Raw genomic sequence first — 7,644 nt, 5'->3', positions numbered from 1 at the left:
TATTCTTAATATGCTCTTTTGTCTAGCGGCCAGATTCTTTTGGCGAGGGTTCAATGACATTCCCTCACCCTCAAATAAGAAAAAAAGACCTAATAAAACTTTCAAAAGAAAAGCTTATATGGTATGTGTTTTAAATTTTATATGTTTCCTTTTTAATAAATAGTTAGACATTCACTTATCCTCTGTATGCTTATTTGTCAAAGGAATTTTATTTGAAGATTGAATGAAACATCGGACTTGGTCATTAGACCTCCATCTAAAAGAGTTCGTAAGATAAAAGAAAGCAAGGTATTTAAACATTACTTATTTTCAAACAAATTGACCTTTACCACAATTCTACATGACTCTTCTGACTCATTTCAATCACATATACTTTTTCTTTGTTTGTAGGATTGAAGCTCAAATGTGTCAAAGTAGATAATGCGATGGAGATATTTTATATTTATTTGTTGTTATTATTAGTTGTTTTCTCAAAAAAAAACCTTAATGTGCTATCTTCTGTAACTTTATTGCTTTTAGACATGAAGTCCATCTCTATCATACGTATCAGAACTAACTATAATATTCTGCATAACTTTATTGCATTTATTGTGCTATTTCTTAGATTCCCTCTATATAATTTCCGTTTTACAGTACATTCGTATATATAATCACTTTGGTATTACAAAAGGAAAAGGGAGACTTACTTGTAAAGGTTTATAGATTTAAGGGATCAAGATCTAAGGTACTTAAGGGTCATATGCTCCAATTTCGATAGTCTAGCAGGGACATAAGCTGCTGCCACTACAAGAAAAGGTTGTCAAAGCTATTAAGGTGGCATTCTTCTGAAAAAAAACTGCAACCATTACGGAGTTCATAGCAAATGTTACTTGCATTTCATGCTACTCTATCTGAGCATATTAGAAAGCGGATGTTGTTGGCGGTGAATTCGATGTTGTGTTGAATAAAAGGCAAACATTTGGATCTTGTGAGGTTTGTTTCTGTCTCCAAATTCACCGTTACTATTTTTGTATTTATCTTTTATGTCTTTTTGCGATTATCGTTTCATAGTTTCATTTGATTAAGCAATTATTAAAAGGAAAAATAAAAGCGAGTGCATTTGTCATGCATAAAAGCTAGCGTGTTACGGCTTCTCATACTCTAATCTTTGTTTGTTTGTAATGAGTGGGGCCACGAAGTGCCAACGTTAAACAATTGTTTTACATTAGTAGTTCTGGGATCTACAAGCAAGCGAATGAGGCACCTCATGTTGAAGGGGTATGCTTTAACGCTCTGTTTTGTCGAATTCCCATGTGTTTCATCTTTGGATATTTTCAGAATGTAACAACCCAAAAACAAACTTAATATGTTTGATAGCCGATTGCGGCGTTTCATAGTTTCATTTGATTAAGCAATTATTAAAAGGAAAAATAAAAAGCGATTGCATTTGTCATGCATAAAGCTGGCGTGTTACGGCTTCTCATACTCTAATCTTTGTTTGTTTGTAAGGCGGGCACTTGAGTGCCAACGTTAAACAATTGTTTTACATTAGTAGTTACGGGATCAACAAGCAAGCGAATGAGGCACCTCATGTTGAAGGGGTATGCTTTAACGCTCTGTTTTGTAATTCCCATGTGTTTCGTCTTGGATATTTTCAGAATGTAACAACCCAAAAACAAACTTAATATGTTGGTCCCTCTGGATAGCCGATAACTTGTTGTCTCATGTTAGAAACAAGTGACATACTTGGGTAGTCGACATCATATTGATTCACAACTTCTTCGATATGTTTCCTTATTCAGATTTAATAATCGAAATTGTCCAAGACCTAAAATCGTCATCAAGGAAACAAGAAGTAATACTCCTTCACTACCCAAGCACTCGAAGGGATTCTGAGGGAAGCATCTGTTAAGAGTAAGCTTCGTCTTTTAAACTCCTAGGGTTTTCTATTCTTAATTGACCTTCTTCTTTTTCTTCGAATATAGGTCGGCTCCTTTTTCGTTAACACCCTGTAGAAGTCCTGTGCTAATAAGCAAAAATATTTTTACAACACCCCACTAATAAACGGATAGAGTAGTTGGAGGGAATACAAGTGTTACATTCATGCCTTCATATTGTGTTGAGTGTTGGGTGTTATTGCTGTGCTGTACTTGGTGCTGCCTTCTGCCTGCTGCTGTATGTGTTGTCTGCTGCTGCTGCTGCTGTCTGTGTTGGTTGCTGCTGCTGCTGCTGCTGCGTGGTAGGTGCTGTTTTCTGCCTGCTACTATTGTTGTTACTGCTGACTCCAAGTGCTTCAGCTCTTCTTTGCCTGATTCTTTGGTACTAGGAATGTGGTGAGTGTTCGGTTCAGTATCGTGTGTGTAGGTGAAGTGCGTCATCTTTGTAGTATTGTAGGTGGCAGTTGGTTCAGTAGTGTTGTCGACTTATTTTGCTGCTGCTTTAGTGGTTTAAGATTGGAACATGTTAACAGTTATAGGATGAGAATGATGGAGATGGCCGAGCATGTCGTTATTAATATTGTTCTCAACTTATTATTGTTTTATTACTTATGGTTATTATATATTTTGTTCTTTGGAATTTAATTTGTAAAGCAACAATGATGTTACTAATGGCTACTAGATTTTCTCTGCCATGTCATAGTGAAGCCATAGGATTTACATAAATAGTTGTTGTATAAGGTAAGGTAAGGTCGGTGATCCACGATGTCAAAAATCTCGAGTTATGTATAAGGTAAGGTAAGTGTCCTACCTAAATAAGTTGCAATACCATAGAACTACCCAGTTGACCATCAACTCAAGGTGAATTGACCCATAAATAATGCCATCTTAAACATTCTAAAGCGAGAAATTGTTTTGAGGCGATAAATGTTTCACTCATATAGGCAATTACAAAATGCAACACAAACCGGTTAAATATGCCAACATATTCCTATGGGAATAACATAAAATACTCAGTAAAAACATTTACAACAAACTTTCATACAGAACTATAGAATCCCAAATTACTACACACCCAATCTCCTAAAACCCAAAAGACACAAAACTCTTCTACATAATAAACATAACCCATGTGTTCTTGAATCTAAAAAAAAAACACATTTTGCAGTAACTTACACTCTATCACTAAGCTATACAGCCTGTTGTTTGCCTTTCTAATTATTGTTTATAATGATTTTTTTACTAAAGTTTCCATTCCATGCTTCACAATTCAATCGAAACTCCCGACACATAACCTAATCACCCAATTGCAAAGTCTTCATACTAAAGTTCATCATCCATAGCAATCCATGATTCCGCCATTGTTGGGCAATATTTCAATAATTAGTTATTTACCATGCGCATGCCCATAACAATATATAAAAATGGGACAACCCAATCCATCATGAAGCAAAAAAATATTCTTTGGATGGCATTTGCAGCTTGGTGCCAAGGAAAAAGATTCATAAATTGGGATCATATAACCAACATTTCATTTCATTATGTTAATCAAGTGGAATCCCGAAACCTGGCAAAATTTTGAATGTGTAGCTTGGTGCTGCTAATAACATTTTTAGAATAGGGACCAATAAACAATGTAACAATTGATCAGATTAATGTGCGACTAACAGAATGATGACACAGATGTAATTCAGCAATGCACCTAGCATCCATAATTTCTTTCTTTTGACACCTCCATACAAATGTATTGATAAAATTCAACCCTCCATCATTTGAATAATTAAATCTCCATACACATGAAATGGATCCACATTATATTAAAAACTTTTAAATTGTAATTTTGCCACATAGCCATCTAACCGAAAACTATTATTTACACATTCAATTCAGTCCACATATTATATCCAACTTAAATGTGAACGTTCCTAAATAAGACAAACAAAAAATGGCTTTTTTTAGCTATCAACCCTCCAAGCTACCTACTTATTTAAACCGATCAAAATAATTAACTACAAAAAAAAAAAAATGGATTAAGCTAGATCATTTGAATACAATCAAAGAAAAAGGTTACTTTTCTTGCATTTTTTGTTAGATATTTTATTCTTCAGTTTAGAATATAAATTATATTGCACAACATGATGTAGTATTCTTATATCTTACAGGTAGTACACACATATAAATCCAACAATGTTGCTCCATCAATTATAAATACTCCACAAAAGAATTACACAACTAGCAGGACAAAGGTAAACTTCATCAACATAATACGTATTTTTTAGGTAAATTTGTTTGTGCCATATACAATACTAATTACATACTAACTAAATTACAAAGGTTAAATACCTCTTCAAATATATTTTTAAGCAGCATCATAAAGCAGAAAGCAAAAAAATGGAATCAAACAAAGACTAAAACTAGCGTACTCATTCGTTTTTTTTTTTTCTTATTGAAGTACTTTGAATATAAACAATTTTACATAATCCATTCAGACAAATGTAATATGTAACATTTTACATTATGCATTATTCTTTCCTTTGATTTTTCTACCCCAATTTTCATTCCTAGCACGTGCAACGCACGTGCCCGTTTACTAGTTAATATAATTTGAATAAAATTCTTTTTTTATTAATAATTTAGAAACACTTCTTTAGTGTCACTTAAATTAAATAATTATCTTAATTTCCCACATTGAAATTAAAACAAGCCCTATTTTATTATTGATAATTTAAAAGAAACTCTCTCATATCACTTAAATAACATAATTATTTTCCATTTTATTTTAAAAAAATAAATAGATGAGTCTCTCCTATATAATTACAATTACCATTTATAATTAGAATCCAAAGAAATCATACTAACTATTGATATTGAGGGACATGTTTCTAAACTTAAAAAAACCAATGCCTAGCACATTTTGCATATTTGTAAAAACTAAAAAGAGTGGGTGTTGACTTGCACTTAAATAAATTGGAAATCGTTTATATTACCCCTTTCCGACCAACGAAATCAGCAATACGACCGTTCGCGATTGCACAAAACCATAGCACCAATAGTCAATATCGAGCCAAACACTGAAAACTGCAATATGTCACAAAAGCAATATATGGTAATGGCCGGAAACTGTGGTGTCAAACAACACGGGTATTCACCAAAAACGTTTCTGTAGCAATCTGTTCCCAGATCGGTCAGTAACACGAATCCTAGTCTTGTGTTTTAAATTTGTAACTAATTGAAGTTAGAGTATATCTGCCTAGGAAAATTCCAACTATAGTCGGATTATTTTTTTTTTTTTGTCTCATCATTTTTACCTTTCAGAATCTTCAACCCGTCACTTCAGGGCATCTCATTGGTGACAGTGGCACTGGTTCAAGGCCAGAGATCGACTATCGTTCCATCAAATTTTATGACTAAATGGTTTCATCCATTTTGAAGTCAAGTAAGGTTAGACAAAAAGTAGAAGAGAATTTTTCATATGGAAGTACATTTTCCATTCTGAGGAATACAAGCATGCTGCAAGACCATAGAATTGGCGCTGAAAGCGAAATGCTTGGTGACTTGGTGTGTCTAAAAGTTGGTGGTGCACTGAAGAAACAAACAAGAACTTCACAGCTAAATGCTGAATCACTTACGTTGCACGTACTGCTGAATGCTGAAAACTAAAAACAAAAACACCAACAGAACTTAACCTCTCCTAAAGAAAGATGGAGATCCTCCCTGATTGCTGTTTGAGTAGGCGACGCATATCCCACCTGCAAAAGCAAGAATGTGGCTAAAAGAGAACAGCCTAATTAGTAACACCATACACCAACTTTCTAAGATTGAGTACTCACACAGGATCCAAATTCAAAAGACCCCCAAACAATGATAGAAGTGCTCAAGTAAACCATCCATGCACTTTCGTTGTTTTTTTTTATCCATCCCATACTCACGTATAGATCCATCTTCTTCATGTGATTGATTTTTTACTTGTTGGATAAGTGGTTCTCTTATCTCTGCTTGAAAACTGTTATAACTACCAGTTTCAACATCTTTATTGATAGCCATTTCTCTAAATGTATGTTTCTTTAAGGTGTTCTGCATGAAGAAGATAAAGGCATATGGTCTTATAGTCGTATATGGTTGACATGCCGAGAAAACAATATCTGTAGTGCTAATTATTACATCAATAATGGAGTTTTACGTTTTAGCACCTGACAACTTAATGTTATTTTACAAAATTTTATATCCTTGCCAGTTGTTACTAACATTATGAATAGCAAGTATCTTAAATTCTAACCCACTCCTAAAGACAGAAGCCCTACCTAAAGAGAAGCAACTGGCATCTCTGAACGCTAACGAAATGTGAATGGCCCACATCATAAGCATTATTACTTCTACACACCCTGTGGTGCCCAACTCCCCACACCATTAATGATGCGCCTCACTTTTATGGTAAAAACCTCAAAACTCTTACCAATTTCGGTACATTCCCTTACTACAGTACCTGAATCGTCTGTCGTAGCTAGATTCGTGTGAAGCAGTTGAAAATCAGAAATTTTCATTGGAATTTCTAATATTGTGATGAAATTAATGTCTGTGGAATATGGCCTCACCGTTGTATCCAGAATTTCCACACAACATATATGGATGTTGCATTTGTCACTTTGAATGCAACATTCGTGTTGCATTGAGAATTGCTGTACTAAAAAGTCAGTAGTGCAACATGGATGTCGCACCAACAAGTTCAATGCAACATGGATGCTGTATTGAAAGTCACTGATATATGTCGCCTTTGTGCCATTTGAAAGCACGGTGACTGCTTTACCACATTACATGTTAGAATCCCCCCTTGCCAATTACACAAAACTGATCGAGTCACAGTAGTGGATGGAGATTGAACTCGATCCCCAACTCAACCGTCATGTCCTTAAGCTTTTCCTTTCAACCTCCCAAAGCATTTTGCATAAACCACATGCACTTATATTCCCATAATCCCACTGTTGTTGAGCACATTACACCAAGCATTCAAGACGTTTGCAAACATGGAACGTCAACTTCGCTTATAGACATGTACTTGTTGAGTTGTGGTCCTGCTTAAAATAATAATAATTACCGTCTTCCACATACATCTTTATTTATAGCCATTTCTGTAATGTACGTGTTCTGCATGTAGAAGAAAGAGATGACTCCTATCTTGTTACAGTCTTATATGGTTAAGAACATGCATGCTGAGGAAACGAATGTCTTATTTATTCATTACAACAATCGTGGACTTACTGCTCCGGACAATTAACTTTTTCTTTTCTTTTCACAATTTTCCCTTTTCAGTTATTCACCAGAGGCAGTATAGAAATCTGAATGTCACCAACTTATAAAGAGTGAAGCCCCACCTACATTGAATCAAGCTGCTAGGTATGCTGATCAGTGACGTGCCTCAATTTTAACGTGGACAACTTCAAGCTGCTGAATTATGTAGTTTCGGTACTTTCCTGTACTACTGCTGTTAGAATCTGCTGTGTGAACTTTGATATTTTATTATCAAAAAAAAGATGAAACAGACTACTATACTACAGTACTACCGCATAATAGAGATTGAACTCCCTAACGCATCTGTCATATATGTTGTCCTTGGGCTTTGGCTTTCAATCTCTCAAAGCCTTTCGCGTTAATCATAGTTACATTTCCATTGCGGTTAGCACCAGTAATTCATGATGTTTGCAAAACTTGGAACATCAACTTGCTTTTAGAC

At 34.8% G+C, this 7,644-nt stretch overlaps 1 long non-coding RNA gene across 1 annotated transcript; it reads left to right on the top strand.

Annotated features, from left to right (window-relative positions):
* Window positions 1-242: 242 nt before the first annotated feature.
* LOC147499264 (uncharacterized) lies at window positions 243-574 on the top strand. Its single transcript, XR_015194555.1, has 2 exons — window positions 243-288; window positions 391-574. It is a non-coding gene; the product is annotated as an uncharacterized LOC147499264 (long non-coding RNA).
* Window positions 575-7,644: the final 7,070 nt, after the last annotated feature.

Source organism: Coptis chinensis, chromosome 5 (assembly GCF_015680905.1).
Source record: "Coptis chinensis isolate HL-2020 chromosome 5, ASM1568090v1, whole genome shotgun sequence".
Taxonomy (NCBI): Eukaryota; Viridiplantae; Streptophyta; class Magnoliopsida; order Ranunculales; family Ranunculaceae; genus Coptis; species Coptis chinensis.
This window is presented reverse-complemented; position numbering and strand designations above follow the sequence as displayed.